Raw genomic sequence first — 19,525 nt, 5'->3', positions numbered from 1 at the left:
GTGTTAAGAAAGGGTCACTAAGATGGTCTGGCCATGTAGAAGTAATGAATGACGAAAGAAAGGTAAAACAGCAATACATGGCGAGAATTAGTGGTAACGTAGGACAAGGACGACCGAGAAAGACGTGGCATTATCGGATAAACCAAAATCCCAAGAATGTCCAGACGTATGTATGAATATGGGAGAAGCTAGAAATGTATGTGAGGATAGATAGATAGAAATGGTGTGATGGTAGCAGTAGTGGTAAACAAATATTATCACTTGTGGTGGATCCCACAATGGACTCTTTATACATTTCTGTAATGTGATCATAACGAGACAAAGCCGGGTCGGGTCGTAAACTCTAAATGCTAGGACATTTCTTTATATTTTTAAGTCAGATCATATAACACAAAACTAATTTCAGAATTCTCCTCATTAGGAAAACCTGTTCTAAGGAGGAGTGCAGTGTTAAAATTTTTGTTTATATTGTTCACATATCATTTGAAAATTTTAATTATTTCTACAACAATCAACAAAACCATCACACCATCTCCTCGTAAAGGGTAGGCAGATAGGATAAAACGCAACATCATTTTGTTTTTGCATACAGCCCTCGCTAATCTTTTTAGTAGTTCTTTCTCTATCCATTCGTTCTACATGTCCAAACCGACGCAGAACTCCTTTATTGATTTTGTCGATAAAGCTTATATCTTCTATGGTAATTTGAAAGGAAAGGTTGAAGAAAAGTGTGTAGAAGATGATCGGATGAAAGAGTAATTCCATCGTAGCTCCCTATTGATATTATCCTACGCTGAGTGATCCCCCCGTTTGTTGCTTGAAATAGACATGTAGATGATTTCAAGACCTGCTATTAATATGAGTCTCTTACCTTGGTGATGGCGGGCGTTCGGGCCTTCTGCGGCGCGGCCGTCTGGGGGGCTACGGTCTCGGTCGTCGTCACATGATCGGCCGCCAGCGACTCAGGCACGGTCTGCAGCGTGGTCCTCATGGTCGCCGACATTGCGGCTCCGTCGGCCTCTTCCGCCTTCCACAGCTCGTCTCCCCGCGGTGGAGTGCACTTCATGCGAAGACCAACAGACCCGATCAATCCATAACCGAACTGCGCCGGAAGATTAAAAGAACACTGTCAAACACGCAACGCGCGACGGATGCAAATAACGACCGAAAAATCTGGAGTCCTAAACGCACTTAATTAAAATATTATTGCTGATACGAACAGGCGCTTAACACAAATACAATATCAGGTCGGAATATACTTTCGAATAACAACCGAAAACTTGTATCCTGACCGAACTTAATTAATTCGCACACACTTTGTCGTCACAATAGAATTGATTAGTTTTTGTTTAATTATTTTGATTAATTAATTAATTAGAAAAAATGTATGTACTACTTATTGATTAATACAAGTATTCAATGATTTACTATATTAAGTAGCAAGCCGCAAGTATGCAAATGAAGCGTAACACGTTTTTTAATTACATCTGTCCTATTCACAAGCGTGAGAGTTCTATGGATCGGGTGATCCGGATTGTCATAGGGGGCTGGAAAAGAAAAAAAAAACATATTAGCACAATATATTGAAAATTTTGACAAGGGAATATCATTGTTTCAATGCCAAAATCACGAATCTACAAAAACATCATATTGACGGTAGAATTCCCTAGCTTCGACAACCTAAACTAACCATGACTGCGGATCAATTGTTTATTTATAATTTACTTAATAATCGGATCGATTGTGCCGATTTGCTGGCTGAAATCAATTTCAATATTCCCCTTCGTCGAACTAGACATACTACGTTACTGAGCAACGACAAATGCAACACCAGAGCAGCTCAGAATTCTCTATTAGGAAGAGCGATTAGCCATTTTTCCAAATTTTAGAAGATGTGCGATCTCGATATATTTAACGACTCAGCTCTCCGCTATAAACGAAAGCTGAGTCTGATTTACAATAATAATATTTAGTCTCTTTTTGAAAAAAATTATATAAAACAATCACCACATTTCACACAAATGGAGTCATGCGTTTAACACATTTTTGTCAAATTTTGTTGTCCTGTCAGAAATTGTATTATACAGGGTATTCTTTAAACCCTGTCACATCCGAAACCAGCAAGAAGACATATTGGTACATTAAAATATTTTTTAGAATGACTAAAATCATAAAAAATAAAATATAGAAAATAACAAATGGTCTCTCACTTCTGCAGGGGAGAAACAAGAAGGGGGAAGGGGGGGAAGTCTGAACTGCACGGCCGCGCCTTCCAATAAACTTAAATAAAAATAAATAAAAAAATGAAAATAAAAAGGCTAAGTGACTGATGTGCCATTAAGTTCATTTTACAGGAGAGTCAACTAAAGATATTAAAAATGTTAAATGAGCATAACTGTTGAGGTAAGACAAGTGTTACATATATATATAAGGGGTAAGTAGAATACACATACTCCCAACACTTATGTATGGAAGTGAAACATGGAACTGGCAGAGGAAGGATGAAAGCCAAGTGAACGCGGCAGAAATGCAAAATCAATGTATGACAGGGTTACGAATGATGAATTTAGGCGAGAGTGTAAATCTCAAGTATAATTGATAAGCTTAAGAAAAGGGTCTCTGAGATGGTTTGGTCACTTAGAACGAATGGATGACGAAAGAATGGTTAAACAAGTATATATGGCGAAAATGAACGGTAACGTGAGACGAGGACGACTAAGGAAGACGTGGCACGATCAGATAAACCAAATTGTTAAGTCTGCTCATGTCGAAAGCAGACAGAAACGAAGGGCATGTATGACAAGATGTATGAATGTATGCCAGGATAGACATGTGTGGCGGTCCATTCTCTCTGCCTACCGCTATGGGGAAATGGCGTGATGGTAGTAGTAGTAGGATACATACTAACAGCTGATTTGAACATACAGTAAAACTTCAACTATACGGATTAACTAGTGCCAGACGTTATTTGGATATCGATATGCAGAAATCTCAATAATTGGATTAACCGTTAAATATTTTTTGATTATTTATTTATTCATACAAAGATACTTATCACAAAAAATAATAACGTATCCCAAAATTAATCAAATTAAATATCAACAAATTACAACTGGGATGGAGAATACCTTAAATAAGGGAATATGGAAGTCAAGGCATTTACAGGGCTTATGACCTGTCATTGGCTGGTTTAAGTGGCCACTTTACACACTTTACATTCACCATTTTGCCTATGTTTGAATGTCCATATTTCTTCAATTCTTCCATCTGTTGATTTTAGTGAAGTCAAAGAGCTGAAACCTTTATTGTTGTGAAGAGATTCATCTGACTGAATTATTTCACATACTAGGCAACGCCTGAAAATTTTTTTTCAATTTTTAAACTTTTTCTTGGACCAGTTGGTTTCATTACAATATTTGAGTTTGTCCAAATGTTCATAGACAAAAGACTGGATTTCACCCCCTCGGGGGTCCTTAAGATTAACAAATTACAACAGGGATGGAGAATAAACATAGGCAAAATGGTGAATGTTACACAGTGTGTAAAGTGTGGCCACTTAAACCAGCCAATGACAGGTCATAAGTCCTGTAAATGCCTTGACTTCCATATTCCCTTATTTAAGGTATTCTCCATCCCTGTTGTAATTTGTTAATCTTAAGGACCCCCGAGGGGGTGAAATCCAGTCTTTTGTCTATGAACATTTGGACAAACTCAAATATTGTAAGTAAATTAAATATCCTTAAATGTGGCAGGTGAATTTTATAGAGATGTTTTTAACACTCATTGTTATCAAAAACATTTTTCACTTTGTGGTATGACATTTCACACTTATTTGTTTATAAATTTGTATAAACCACTTAATTTTTTTAATTACACTTCGACCGGTTTCGAGGTTACATCGTCAGGAATTTAACTAACTTATAATTACACGCGTTGCTATTTATATAATAAAATATTGTTTATATAATACAAATTTATAAACAAATAAGTGTTACTAAATAGCCTAGATGTCTATATTCTCTTCTCTAAAACGTTGTCCATCTCCGTTGTAATGTTAAATATAACATAAATGTTATCTTTACTTAAAAACAACAAACAGATATGTGCAAATTTCAACGTATCAGCTACTGGTCTTGACACATAGAGATTTCTGGCATTGACCCAACCACCTACCATATACAATGCTAGCACAACATGCAGCAACTTACCTACCCTAGAGTAATATATGAACATCGGGTTGTCAATCATCGAGTTTTTCTACTTTCTAAGGTCTCTGTGGAACTGCATTTTAATCATAATAAATCAAATAGGTACATTTTTTAAATAGTTGCGGCCAATGATGTATAAAGAATAGACGCGCTATTTCTATAATATAGTCCTTAAAATATAGCTTGATTAGAATGATAACTGCCAAACTAATGTCAATAGTGATGGAAAAATTACTGATCACTGATCATGTACCGATGAAATTGATTTTATCAGTTTTTTCATGCAAACACGAAACTCTGTTTCCGAAAATTGATATAAAAATGCAAAATAGTGTGTTTAAGACAACTATTCACCAAAAAATAAGACATTTATACTTTTTTTATGAACAACATCAAGTAAATAGGTGCGAAGGTTTTCACGGTCACTGTTATCAATATTATGTATCTTTTTTGGGTGATACCGTGTATGTTGGATTTGATCCGACGTTTCGGCTACCATTGCAGGAGCCATCTTCAGGGAAAACTGTGTGTTTTATAGAGAAATGTATGTGTTTATGTACTAGTAATTTGTACCGTGTCACAGTCAGCAGTAGGCTGGGCACCCAGACAAATCCGCAATAGCGGAACACTTTATAGACACAGAACATTTTTTCACCTTTGAACCAAAAATTCTACATAAACCTAGTAATTATAGTGCACGAATAATAAAAGAGGCAATTGAAATACACAGACATCCAAATAATATAAACAAAGACGACAAGCTTAAATTAAATTCAACATGGTTCCCAGCACTACATATGACAAAAACTAATAGAAATGTGCCTACTGCGAAACGGTACAAATTACTAGTACATAAACATAATTATTCTTTCCTACAAAACTAGAAATGTGCCTACTGCTGACTGTGACACGGTACAAATTACTAGTACATAAACACATACATTTATCTATAAAACACACAGTTTTCCCTGAAGATGGCTCCTGCAATGGTAGCTGAAAAGTAGGATCAAATCCAACATACACGGTATCACCCAAAAAAGATACATAATATTAACATCAAGTAAATTATTTTTTTATTTGATCAATTTACATTGATCAATTTGTCCATCTCTAACGTTTTTGAAAAATGATGTAACCTTGTAAGAACGTCGTTAATAATTAGCAAATTACAACAGGGATGGAGAGTACTCTCACATCTCACAACATCTTCGAGATTTGCACAGGTTAAAAAGCCCAGAGAGAATAAAATACAAGCTGTGCTGGACAATATTCAAATCCCTTCATGAAATGGCTCCAAAATACCTATCGGACCTTTGTATTAGGGAAAATACATGTCAAAGAAAATCTACTCTTAGGTCAGCATTTGATTCAGGAAGAGGAAAACTTGTTGAAATCCGGCGCTCCCCAAACACTAGATTTGGAGATCGTGCTTTTGCCGCCGCCGGCCCCTCTGCCTGGAACCAATTGCCTTCAAACTTACAAATCATCGACAGTCCCAGTCAGATCAGATCCCAACTAAAATCCCACTTCTTTAAACTATCATACCCTCAATTTTAAATCTGGAAATATAATACTCGTATATCACTTAAGTTTAGTTAGAATGTAAGTTTAGATATACAATTGTAAAGCGCCCTTGAGGTGATTTTTTTACAAAAATGGCGCTATATAAATCAGCCAAATATTATTATTATTATTATTATTGTATTACCTTAAATAAGAGAATATGGAAGTCTAGGCATTTACAGGGCTTATGACCTGTCATTGACTGGTTTAAGTGGCCACTTTACACACTGTGTAACATTCATCATTTTGCCTATGTTGTAATTTGTTGATCTTAATGACTCCCGAGGGGGTGAAATCCAGTCTTTTGTCTACGAACATTTGGATAAACTCAAATATTGTAATTTATAATTAGGTTTACTTCAGTTCTTTTTGTTTTTGTTCTAAAGCTGATTTCATATATTTATGTTGATTTATATGTCAAGCGTTGTATTAAATAAATAAATTTACATACATAACGAATAATTTTTCGTGTGTATAAATCACTCCTTAGATGTTACTACAAAGTTATGTCTCACTTTTGCTGACAACTGTCATTCTAATCAAGCTATATTTTAAGGACTATAGCTACATTTAAGATATAGCCAATATTGTGATGCCCTCAACAATTTTTTTAAAAAAAAGAGATATTAAAAGAGTTATTTATTTATTTAAAGCATTTTAGTTTGTAAGTGAAATTTGATTGAAATTTATTATAGATATAAAAGACGAGTGATACTAGGCGATGAAACCGGTCATTGGATATTCCAAATTTGTGGATAAAAGTATCACTCGTCTTTTATTTCCATAATAAATTTATTCCACATAAAATTTTATATTTTTTTCTTTTCTATGTGAACACCTCACTGGGCATAACCCATGTTGAGGCATTCATTTACATTATTTTTATATTACGTTCTGGTACATAATAAATAAATATAATATAATCGATAACACTGTATGGATATAAACATAAAATATAAATAGCAGAAATGCAACAGTTATATAAAAATACTAGTCATTCCCTCAGAGTAATAATTCACTGGAGAAGCCCCTTGGCTTTATTACAAAAAACAAGAGTTCCAAATTCTCGGTATGGTTTTTAGTTTAACAACCAACGTGTGACGGACTGTTTCGGTTTGCACTTGCAAAAATTGGAAAATTGTTTTCAGGCGTTGCCTAGTAGGTGAATTGAATTGGTTCAGCCGAATGAATCTCACTCACATGATAAAGGTTTCAGCTCTTTTACTTCACTAAAGTCAGAAGGGTGGAAGAGTTGAAGAAATGTGGATGTAAAAACATAGGCAGAATCCCTATGTTGCAACAAATTGAGATCTGAATAACTCCCTAGGGAGGAAATCCAGCCAGTCTGCAAACATTTGGACATATTCAAAACATTGTTGAAGTTAGATATATTTATTTTGATTATTTTATAGCGTTATACTAGTAAGCAAATTTATCTAAGCATGTAAATTTGTAAACTTATTAAGTTAATATAAATAAAATGAATGGAAAACTGTCTTCTTAAAAATGCTTCTCTATTCATCAAAATTATCAATGTTTTTCGCAGTGTCTGTGTAACTTGTAATAGTTTATTATACAATTTTGCCTCAATAGATTTGGATGTACATTTTTTATGTTTAGTTTTGTTCCCTAGAATGTACAATCTATGGGGACCTTAATGTTCAAATAATTTTGTGTAATTTAAAATAAAATATTTGTTTCATAAATTATGCAATTTATTAGAAATATTGTAAACATTATTATCACCACAGTTGATAATAGTTATATCAGAAACGCCCCTTCTAATATACCTAATTTAATTTAAAATTACAGAAAAATTGTTAAAGTGCCTGCTCTTGAAGACAAACACATGCACATAATAGCCATATAACTGAGGTTGAAAATTTGGGAGTACTCTCTTGTATATAGTGAGATCATTCTGAATTCAAATTTAAATGTACATGTCATGCTTTGCTAATCTCAGTGTGGTTTTAAATTTTAAGAATGGTATTGCTCTTTGCTTTCACTGTTGGATAATAATTTTTAGAAACTGCACTTTGTTTAGCACAGTAATTGATTTTAAATTGCGTTCTAGATTAAGGTAAGCTTCGGCAGATAGCAGATGTGATTGCTTTGCACAAATTAAATCTTGTTTGCTAGCAAATAATAATTTATTGACATATTACATACCTGAGTAATCCAATTTCTGGGGAGCAGCAGCGGGAACTTTAGATTCATAAGCCACAACACTTTAAGTCACTTCACTGTATTTAGTAAAACAAGCACTGTTCTCGCATTTTAGGAGCTGGATTCTGGACGCGCGGAGTTATCGGTTATTGTTGTAGTTATCCTCGGCGCTTCCGCTACCTCCGCGGCCTCTCGGAAGCGGATCTGCGAGCTTTTGGCGATCTCCAGAACCACTCCTTACCTGCAAAAGACCAAAGCACACGTTAGCGGGACGCTGTCACTCGCGAGCCCCGCGGGACCGAGGCGGACCCAGGTTTTGACGTTTCGCGGCTCCGGGAAACCGCCCGGACCTCCGCCACCCGAGCGGGACACTCGACACCGCGTTAACAATTCATAAAAACGAAAAGCCGGACATTCGGTGAAAGAGGTATCCCGCTTCCAGATTCACCTGTCTTCGCCAACCTAGGGTCGAACGCGCAACTCCACCCAAAAATACATTCTTCGGCGGATTTCTTCGGGCCGCCGGGCCGCAGATACCCCGAGAAAGGCGAATTTTCGCGAATTGCGCAAAGCCGACCCTTCGTTCGGGTCAAACACGAGCGAAAAGCAGAAACAAAATAATTAGAAAGCTCTCGGAGTACCTGTCATAAACACTGTGACGTAAAATTGCGATATTTAGCCTGTCGCGAACGAAACTGAGCGTCGAATCACAACTAGTATCGAAACCTCGGAATTCCTCTACCGTAAACTGTAAAATACTCACCCATTTAATTGTGAAATCGGATGCACTTTTCACAAATTCCCTTATAAACCGAACACATACCTAAAATTTACTCTCAAGATGGCGGACATCACCTACCCGTACGGCGAGAACAATGTTGCCAAACCGCCGGGTGAAACTGCACGAAATGTCGGAATTTCGCTCGGGCGAGAGCGAGATGAAGCGACAACCTTTTTTCTCGCCGAAACAGTGTACGATACGTCATCGAAACCGGAATAATTGCGAACGCATGCGCCGTACGCTCCGCGGAATGATAACCAAGAACGTGAAATGGTCATTTATTATTTTCAAATCATAATTGAGTTACGTAGATCAATCCTATTTTAGGAATAGGAAAAATCATTCAATCGATCGGCACTATTAAAAATATAACGTTTTATTAGTTTGACGCCGGCACTCGAATCGCTTCAACTCTTTTATCATTCAAAATTTATTTCTTTTTTATGGGTACACTAGAATTGAAAGTGTGAAATTTAAAAAAATCAATTACTTGAAAACGGTCTTTTTATATTCCGATATTATAATATATGTTTGTTTATTATATTATATATTATTTGGCAGTTGTTTTAATAAACTCAGCGATGCTCAAACTATTCGACCGCGCCCTTTAATTATTTTTTGCCGAAGAAATGTTTTTCGAATATTTTTTTTTTGTAGAAAGGATTAGCCAGAAATATGAGGCGATGAAAAATTTACCCATGTTGATCAATACAGTTAAATCGAATATATTTCAAACGAATGTTTTTTTGGAACATACCTTTAATGATTTTTTTAAATTCCTTACAAATATAATGGTTGTATGAAGAATTATCCATCTTCTGTCTTTTTGATTGAAAATAAACCCATTTTTCAAATATGTTTATATCTATAGAAAAAATAGGCTTTACCGGTAGTATACCTACCATATACCTACGTTACAAAGTTTTTAAAAAAAATGGTGATAGTTTTTAAAATCTATATGAACACATAGATCATCGTTTTTCTATATAAACGGAGTGGTGCATAGGGCACTACCAATGGACTCCAATTGCAGCGTATCTAGATATGTTTTTGTTAAATGGAAGGTAAGGTGACCAGTCTTACGCTTCAAGCACCTGTCCAGGAATTGTATTTACGATTGAAACGCTATATCTGTACTATTTTTCATAGTTTTACCTTACACGACGGTATATTTCTGTGTAGCATCACGCCTTATCATGAAGAAAATCTGTAAGAGAATGAAAGCGTGGAAGGCAATTAGCCATGAATTAGTATGCCATTTTTTTCGCGCTAGTAACGTGTCTATTTAATTATACATAATGATGTACAAATGTGTACAAAGTTAAATTGACGTTGCAATCAACGATAATCAAAAAACTTGGTTGGTATTAAAAAGATGCTTGTTTTAGAGACACGCACGCGAGCAATGAGTAAGCAATAAGTAACCTTGATATAAATAGGTAACTAATTAACCATTTTTATGGAGATGATGGAATACCTACTGATTCTGTGTTAGGTAAAGAGGATACAACGCTGGACCATTATTTTTGTGCATAATATGTTAATGCATCATCTATCATGTATGCACACAGATTATTCGGTTTTTTTAGTTATCCGCTCTTGAGAATTCCTAAGATTTGATCGTGCTTTACAGGGTGTTCATTAAACCCTGTCACATCCAAACCACGATGATCAGTATGATGAAGAAGACATATTGGCACATTAAAATAATTTTTCAGAACAAACAAAATTTAAAAAATAAAATATCAAAAAAAGCAAATAGTTGTTTTCTTCTGCAGGGGTGAAACGAGGAGGTGTAAGGGGGGAGTCTGATACTGCACCACGCTCCCCTCACTTTTCCCCTGCAGAAGTAAGCAACCATTTGTTTTTATATATATATATATATTTTGTAATTTCTTTGTTCCAATTTTTTTTTTAAATATGCTAAAATGTCTTTTTGCCCATACTGATCATCGTGGTTTCGGATGTGACAGGGTTTAAGTAACACCTGTATATAAACATATTCTTCCCCAGCTTTTAATACCCCTTTTCTAAACGCAACCGCTTTACTTCATGGAGATGCATGAAAATCACAGTTAAATCAAAGGGATATAATAATTATTGTAAAATAAAGAAAAATGACTATGAAAAGTTCATGTAACGTAAATATTTTATATGCATGGCGTTAACTTAATATAGCGGGGTAATTATTACAACTTGCTGGTTACTTCAAAATTAGCATTTGCGAGCTACCCAATAAAAACACACCTTTTTATCCTCCTCGGTGAATGCTACAAATAGGCAAGTCGTGATTTCTTAAAATCTTATTATGATGATTATAATGTATCATACAAATATTGTCTTTTTAGTGGGTAATTAAAAAATACTTTTATGTTGTCTAGTTGTAGTAATTATCCCATGATATTATATGAATAAATAATTCGTCGATTAATCGCTCGTTGGTGATAAATAAGAGTGATTTTTTACAAAACCATCAATTTTAAAAAAATGCAGCTAATAATTAGCTAGGCTAAAAGGTAAAAATGTGTTTTTGTTTGTATTAGTGTTAGTATAGAATAAAGAAAAAAAAATAAAGAAGAAAAATTTGGTTTACTTTGTATTTAGGGCATGTATCAAAACAATTAAAAATGTATCCCTTGGTACGGGACATCAGTGCGGGAACATTATATTATATTTTTAAAAAATTGGACAAAAACATGTAAAAAGGTTAATAAATAAATGGCAACCTTATAATGAATAACTATTTTTATCAAATATTTGTTTAATTTGTCACTCTCTTATTTTATATAAAATAAGCATTTTCAATCAGTAATATCGCCAAGAGGGGGAGGATCCGATATCTTGCAAGACACCCGCTGGCACAGCACGAGTTTAAACAGTGTAATTTGGTTATAAGCTTAGACTTATACCCTGATGCATAATATATAAGTGTGAAAGCACTACAATCAATTGAATGAATCTTAAACCTAAAATATTACCACGAGGAATAATCTTGCGAATTTAACACTTATTTTTATAATCAATATTATACTTTATTTTCAACTGCCGTTCACTTCTTTTGTCTTAATGTATAGAAACTGGTTATTAAAATATTTTAAACTAGATCACATTCGAATTTTTTAGACATTTTTTAGTCATTTTGTGGGCAAAATTACATAGTCAAAGTTAAAGGATGTTTATTCGTGTAAGAACTTTTCGATTCTATTTTTCGACAACTTGCAACACTTATTGTGGCGCGATGTATGAAGTTTTGACAGATATTAAAAAATCTTTTTAGTATGGTATTATTTCATTCGGTACTCATTACCTGCATTTTATTATGACCCACATTCAAAACAATAAAAAAAAAACAATTAAATTTTTTAAACTTTGCACAAGTAGGGTGAATGAACTAAATAAACTTAAATATAAATGAACTTTGTTTTGAACCACTTAATTTGTATTTTTTACTGACCGGCTTTGAAGCTACACAAGCTTTATAAAGGTATACTAATAGAATTAAGAATAGTGCAGAAGGAGCGTAGAATTATATTTGAATACATTGGACTGTGTCTAATAATTCCCCCACTTAGACACACTTTCGCCGCGCGCATACTTGAAGTCACCGAGTAATATTGCCAGATCGCGAAGAATATAACCAAAACACAAATGTAAGGTTAAAAAAAAACAATTTGGTCATTACACATAAAATGTGATTGCATCCTGTTTCTTTAAGATCCTAGCAGTATTTCTACACTTTAAAAGGACAAAACACAGCATGGTTAAATTCTAATCAGGAGTTGCGTACTGAGCGACGTCTACAAAGAAACTAATGGGTCAACACGTAAATCTACTCATTTATGAGAAGTTGAGTTGCTTTCTGTTTGATGTGCGTATGGGGTTTCTGGACTATTCTTAATTCTATGGGTATACTTTACTAATAAATATTATTATATAAATAAAAGATGAGTGATACTTTAATCCACAAATTTGGAATATCAAGTGACCGGTTTCATCGCTTTCGCGACACCTTCGAGACTGGTATTCTTATTAAAGAGTTCAATGTATTTATACAAAACAGAGGTAAGGATAGATAATTCAAAGTTATATGAAAGTAAATTAAATAAAGTTATTTTTATTTTAAGGATCATTATCGATTTTTTTTTTTTTTTCTTCGGTTTAACTAATGAGTTGATATAATGCTATTTCAATGAGTTTAAGTATTTTATTTTATTTTTAGTGTCCCATCCTTCGTGAGTGTGGTTTTGTAAATAATGATTTCTGAAAAACAATGGGTAAAAAGTCATTAGTAAAATTATATTACAATGGGTAAAGTAATGGAGAATGCATCTGTTCATTAAGTAATTTTATATCGAGTTTATTTTTTTATCTATTAATCTTGATAATTTCTAATTTGTCAACTTTATGGCTTTTAGGTGCAATATGAATTATTTCTACATTATTTTTTAGTTCAAAGGAATGTTTATTTTCTATTAAATGATTGGCAAAATTTGAATTATCTTTATTATTAGACCATGATTGTATGTGCTCTTTTAAGAATAAAAATTATAACTGTCTCTTTATTATAGGAGCAAAAATTCATTAACATTTTCTTGTATACCCACGAATAGGCCATGCCTTTGTGGGATTTTTTGTTTACTATTATTGCTATTAATATTTATTTCATTGCCATGTAATTATCCTTTATTTTTTGAATACTCTGTTTTACCTCTTATTTTATTGTAAAAAAAAACAAAAAAAAAAATATATATTTTTTATTTATTAGTAATGTTCTTTACGGTCCAGTAAAATTGTGTTTGAACAAAAACAAGGGTACCGTATTTATTTCAATTGGTTTATTTAATACCTTTATGTACATTACAAAAATATTTTTAAAAAAGCAGTACAATTTGAATGTGAAAAAATTGTAAAATACACAGTAATTAGAGTAAAAAGAAGCTATCCTCACTGAACTTCTTTTCAGTAACATGAAAGATGTCGAAATTCGAAGAGATACGGTTGAGTAAAAACATTGCTCTGCCTACTGGCATTACCATCGGCAGGCTGGTTCTGTAAGCAGGAAAATAAAACAGCCTAAGCTGCCTATGTCTGAGGTGGTCATTAGGAACATAAAGAAAAATACTCTTTTGTTTATGTTCAAAGCATTAACTTTGTGGTCAAACATTTTTACTAATATTAGTATATGTAGGAATATGGTAGTTGAGGGTTGGAGTTCCTACCCCAGTTAGAGATTGACAGAGAAGACACGAGGTTACTGTTTGATGTTTATTTATTACATGGCGAATAAATAATGGATTATGTCTGAAGAGTGTTACGGCGATGATGGGTTGAAGAGACTGCAATTGTTCCAGCAATGTTGACACTGTGGATGAAGATACAAAAAACTTTGTACACATTTCCACATTTTTGCGCCACATTCGATTTCACAAATAATTGCCATTTTTTCATGAATTGTGAGACACTTTCTCTTGTTAGTATACATGTTTATAATTCACGGGTTAGGTTTGAACTGATCTGGTCTAGAACTCATTTGATATTTGAAATAAGCATAGAAAATGAAAAAATCTCAAAAAACCCCGTAAAAACCCCCGAAACAAGCATGTTATTCATAAACTACAAAAGCAGCTGTAAATTGTAACAATGTGCCGAACCGGCACTTACTAAGTTCACAAAGCTTGGATTTTTTAAAAACCATGTGTTCATTTTTCAATATTGTCGGCGAAAAATCCAATTAGGTACTTAGACACTTACATGGCTATCATAAACATAATCCGACCCCAATGCCCAGCGGTATTTATCCTTTACGTTAGCCGACCATTTCGATTTTATTACTCAGGTTCTTATTTCGAGAATGATGTTTTTAACAATTGGAGATTTTTTGTGTAATTTTTGTCAATATTTTTGTTTGGTATGTCCGAGAGTAGCTTGTTAGAGCAATGAATAATTGTATGGAGAAAACCACGAACTAAAATGTCAACTAATGTTTCCTCGTTACATCCGAGATCTCGCTATTTCTTTTTATGATCGTTATAACTGAGTTCGACTGTATATTATTTATTAAACGTTGTTTTGAGTAGGTCCAAATGTTGTAGACTGGCCGAATTCACTCCCCAGGGAGTTATTTAGATCTAAATTTGTTACAACAGAGATCATGGACAGTGGCATTTTTGCTTTTAACCCCCTCGATTGGACGTACCTATGCAGAAAGCGCCCAGCCCTCAAAATAATAAAAATTAGTTAAATGCCGGTTTCAATATCATACTACGATATCTTTATGTGCTGAAAACGTCCAAACTCCAAATGCTATACTTTTTTACCAATCAAAGATTTAAAAAAAAAAAAAGAGCCAGAGAAAACAGTCAAACCACTTAGATGTTTTTAAAGTTAATATAACAGTGACATGGTTTAGATTTTTTTAAAATACTTGTTATAATTTTTTCTTTGCATTTTAGAATAGGTATACTTAAGTTACAAAAAAACACACAAAGCCATGGCCTGTGCATGGGTATAAATTTTATTTCAAATTAAAATAAAGTATTTTTAGCATTTTGAGGGTTGGACGCTTTCTGCACAACTATGTCCAATTGAACGTAGTTATGCAGAAAGCAGCCAGCCATAGAAAAATGAAACCGAGACAACAGCGCCTTTGTGAAAAGAGTGAACAATCAAATCTACACAACAGTTGGAATGATTTTGACTTTAACAAATTATAAACAATGAATATGTTGGTTTTTTTTAATATTACAAACAAGCATTTAATTATGTATTTCTCCAGTTTTAATGTGTTTTAAAGTACCGTCAAATTTTCTTAGTGCTGTGGGTGTTTTCTGCGAATTAAGAAATGCCGTTTTTGTGATCTTAACTATTTTTTTAGAAGGTAATTATCAGTGTTTTGTATGTTAGTGGTCTGGCTGTTTTTATCAGAACATAGAATTTAACTTACGGCCCCCAATAACACCTATGTCTTTTTTTAATCTTTTTTTTTTATTGTGGACTGGCTGCTTTCTGCATAACTACGTTCAATGGGCTATTATCACGGTTTTTTTTTATTAGCTAATAAATTAATTCGAAAAATCACAAGACAATCGGTACTACTCTTATTAAAATCCGTTAAGAAATAAGGGAGATATAAAGGATTAAAGTCTAGTCATTTGAATATAAATAAAAACAGACAATTCATGACGTCACCAAGTTTGACGTCATCGTATGCGAATATAGTTTTTACGTAAAAATTTATGATTCGAGTAGAGTAAGTGGAATGGGGTGACTTTGTTCAGTTTCGAACTTCAAACCTCCGTAAAAGAAAAATTAAAATTCTTATTTTTTAAATGAGAAAATATTATGTTGTGTGAGCGAGAAAATAATAAAAACTTTGTGATCAAAGTCAACCCTTCGGAGTGGGGTCGCTTTGATACATCATGATTTTATGCGTTTGTTTTGAACATTTCATTTTATTTTTTCTTTATTTAGATAAAAAATATAAGTATACAACGTATACAACATTACTACTAAATACAATTTTATATTAATTTAATACATATATTTACATTAACGTTTCGCTTTACGTAAAAATAAAAACGATTCTTGAGTATAAAATGGGAAGTGATGTTTTACAATAATTTGCTTATTTTATTTTTAATCGGTAAATATTTTTAGTATAACATATTAATTATAAAAAAAGTCAGTGCTACACAAAAAAGAATTATAAATATAACTTTTCACTTCTTTTTTAATTATATTATCCATCCTTCGATAGTAAATTACTTGCAAAAAAAAACACTTAGGTATCAGCAAATTATGATTAGGCGTGTATTTAATAAGCGTTTAAGTCGAATCTCATGAAATAATTAAAAATAATATACTTTAATTCCACATAAAACAAAAATTATTTTTCTAATTATTGTAAACTAAAAAATGGAATTTTTATATAAACTCAAAAATAATAATTGAAATATAAATCAAGATTAAAATATAAATCAAGAAAAATATTATGGTGATTTAAAAAATGTATTTATGAAACATTTTAAATAATTGATAAAGCTAACATAATATACCTTGCTTTTTGATGGAATAAAATTATCAGTTAATGAATGTATTATTGTGTATAGGAATTTGTTCATTGACTGACATTATTATCGAAACAGAATGAGAGGTTATTGTGTTCTTTTTATTTGGTGAAAACTTATCTTTCACAGCTTTGAAAACATTTATTTTACCGAATGAATTAGAATCCATTACTTTATTCCAGGAAAGCAATTATTGTATCTGTTTCTTACAAAGACGTGAAACATACTTAGGAAATTAATATTGGCCATATTCAACAATGTTCGACAAAATTTCACAAGAAGTGCAATTGATGTGTATGAGGTTTTTTTACAAGCATTTCGTAACAATTATCTGATTTACTAGATGAATAACTTCACCGTTATCATTCGAGAACGCAGCTTCACATTTATTTGCTCACCTTTAAAAGAAAATCTTTAAGACTCGTTCATTTGAGTCATAATATTTTTTATTTATATTCTGAAATCCCGTATGTTAAGGGAAAATCCCCAGTCCTCACATTTTGGTAAATTAAAGTTTCCTTCTGTTCTAGAAAACTGGCTTAAATGATTTGAAGGATGTTTAACTTTATATTATTCATTGTATAGTGTTTCAAATAATATTTTGTAATGGTTGGAAGCAGCCCGAATTTTCTTAGTAACAGCTTTTCTTAGTATTTGAGCAAAATATTTTTTTGTAGGCCCTGTTTCAAAACTTTTATTAATAAGTTCGAATCATGTCGCTCTCAAAAAAAAGATGTATATAAAATGATCAATTTCAGCTCATTTTAGAAAACTTCTTATTATTCGTTAATTAAAAAATAAAATATTAAAACAATCATAATAATGGACACTCAGTGATATAAGTACCAGTTATGTCAAGACAATGCAAATTATGAAATTACTTGTATCATTAAAAAAAGTTTATTACTAAATTTAAAAAAAATTAAAAATATCTTGACGATTCCACTTCAAACTTCTTGAAATCTTACTTTAAATAAAGTTATATAACAATTTCATTTAAATCATATTCCGTGTTACCATTAAAAAAACAGTTAAAATTGATCGAAATTTATTAATGATCAGTAGTTATAGAGATAAATATAAACAATATATCCGCTGATCAAAGTCGCCTTACAATTTAAATGTCGCCCCATTTTACGGTCGCCATTTATTTCAAGGTTGGCTAGAGAAGGGGAAAAAATCATAGAGAGCAATACGAGTCGTTTCAATTTATATTCGGATTACCAACATTTAAAACAAATGCACGATTCGTGGTGTACTGTTGGGTGGGTTTGGATGATCGAATTTATTACCAACCGAATAGAAACGCTTTTCAGAGATGTTGAAAATAGTAAACGAAATTTATGAATGAAATTATTGATTATTAGAGCTTTTATAAACACTAAAGGAGTCTTTGAGAAATCCTTTATATGTACAATGTGTTAAATCCGATATTCCTCCCGGGTGATAATACCCTATTGTTCCACTGCTTAAAAGTTATTAAAAAAACATTAACTTTATTAATAAAATAAAACCACTGGTAAAAAATAGTTTATTTAATCTTATAAAAATATTAACAACTTTTAATTATTTATGAACTTATTAAGGCTTTTTAGGCTATGCCCGTGTCAAGCCACAATAAATAACAATAAAAATACATAGTAAAATTAATTAGATCAAATTATAATGAAATAGAATAACAATCTAGAAAAAAAAGATAAATGTAATAAATAATCAAATTCCAAAGAATACAATGCAAAAACGATAATCAGAAATAATTTTAAAAATATAAATTATACAAATTAAGAATCACACATAATCAAATATACAAAATAGTGGTATCATTAAAATCAACAAAATAATAGTAAAATATAGTAGTATTAAAAAAAACTAAATAAGAGTATCATTTAAATCAACAGAAAAAGAATATTTATATATATGCATAATTGAAATGATAATTGAGATATGTTTACTAGAAACTCACTCGATACTATAGTAAGAAATAGGAGCAATAAATCATATCCCAAATAAGAGTACGTACTAAATTAAATTAAACAAAACTACATAAAAATTATCAAAATATATAAAAAGTAAAAGTATGGAAGGAAAGCAGATTTGTAAATTTTTGCTAATCTCGAACTTTAAAAAAATTGACAACCTCGTCCCTATTGTGCAGTACCTTCTTCGAAGTAGTGAATAACATATATATATATGTAGTTGGATAATTTATACAACACCATTTTTGTGAAAATCACCTCAAGGGCGCTGACAATAAATAAATATCCCAGCAGGTCTTGTAGCTACAGAGCACACGGACGGCTGGGATTTTGGATCCTCGTTTCCAATCCAGGTCATAAGCCCCGTGGATGTCTAGACTTCTTATTCCCTTCTCTAAAATGTTCTTCGTCTCTGTTGTATTACGTTAATAAAATTTTGTAAAAATAAAGTTCCATTTGTCCACCTTGTGGTGAAATGGTCAGCACGTATGCCTACATGGTTGATATTAAATATTTATTTAAAAAGGTGTTTTTACTTTAGAATATCTTACTTTCAAGATATGCTGCGATTGGTATACCAATGCAGTGCCTTATGCACCATTCGTTGCGGAAAGGGAATGATGATGAATATGACGCAATGCTACATCATTTCTTTTAATATTTTTTTTCGACCTGAAACGCAACATCGTATCTTGCATTAATTAATGTTGGAAAAATTGTTCCACTCGACCCTTAGTGTCCCGTATATGAGAGCATGGTTTGGTT

At 32.5% G+C, this 19,525-nt stretch overlaps 1 long non-coding RNA gene across 2 annotated transcripts; it reads right to left on the bottom strand.

The window, feature by feature from the left end:
* Positions 1-358: 358 nt before the first annotated feature.
* LOC148274556 (uncharacterized) lies at positions 359-8,811 on the bottom strand. 2 transcript variants are annotated; one of them, XR_015824277.1, is made up of 3 exons: positions 8,701-8,811; positions 7,941-8,178; positions 359-1,547 (listed from the first exon to the last, which is right to left on the bottom strand). It is a non-coding gene; the product is annotated as an uncharacterized LOC148274556 (long non-coding RNA). The 2 variants fall into 2 exon arrangements; XR_015824278.1 differs by lacking the exon at positions 359-1,547 and adding an exon at positions 2,211-2,280 and having other exon boundaries at positions 8,701-8,803.
* Positions 8,812-19,525: the final 10,714 nt, after the last annotated feature.

Source organism: Micrasema longulum, unplaced genomic scaffold (assembly GCF_059751315.1).
Source record: "Micrasema longulum isolate JH-2025_06_02 unplaced genomic scaffold, ASM5975131v1 h1tg001624l, whole genome shotgun sequence".
Classification (NCBI taxonomy): Eukaryota; Metazoa; Arthropoda; class Insecta; order Trichoptera; family Brachycentridae; genus Micrasema; species Micrasema longulum.
The sequence above is the reverse complement of the archived record's forward strand: the minus strand, read 5'-3'. Positions and strand labels throughout refer to the sequence as shown.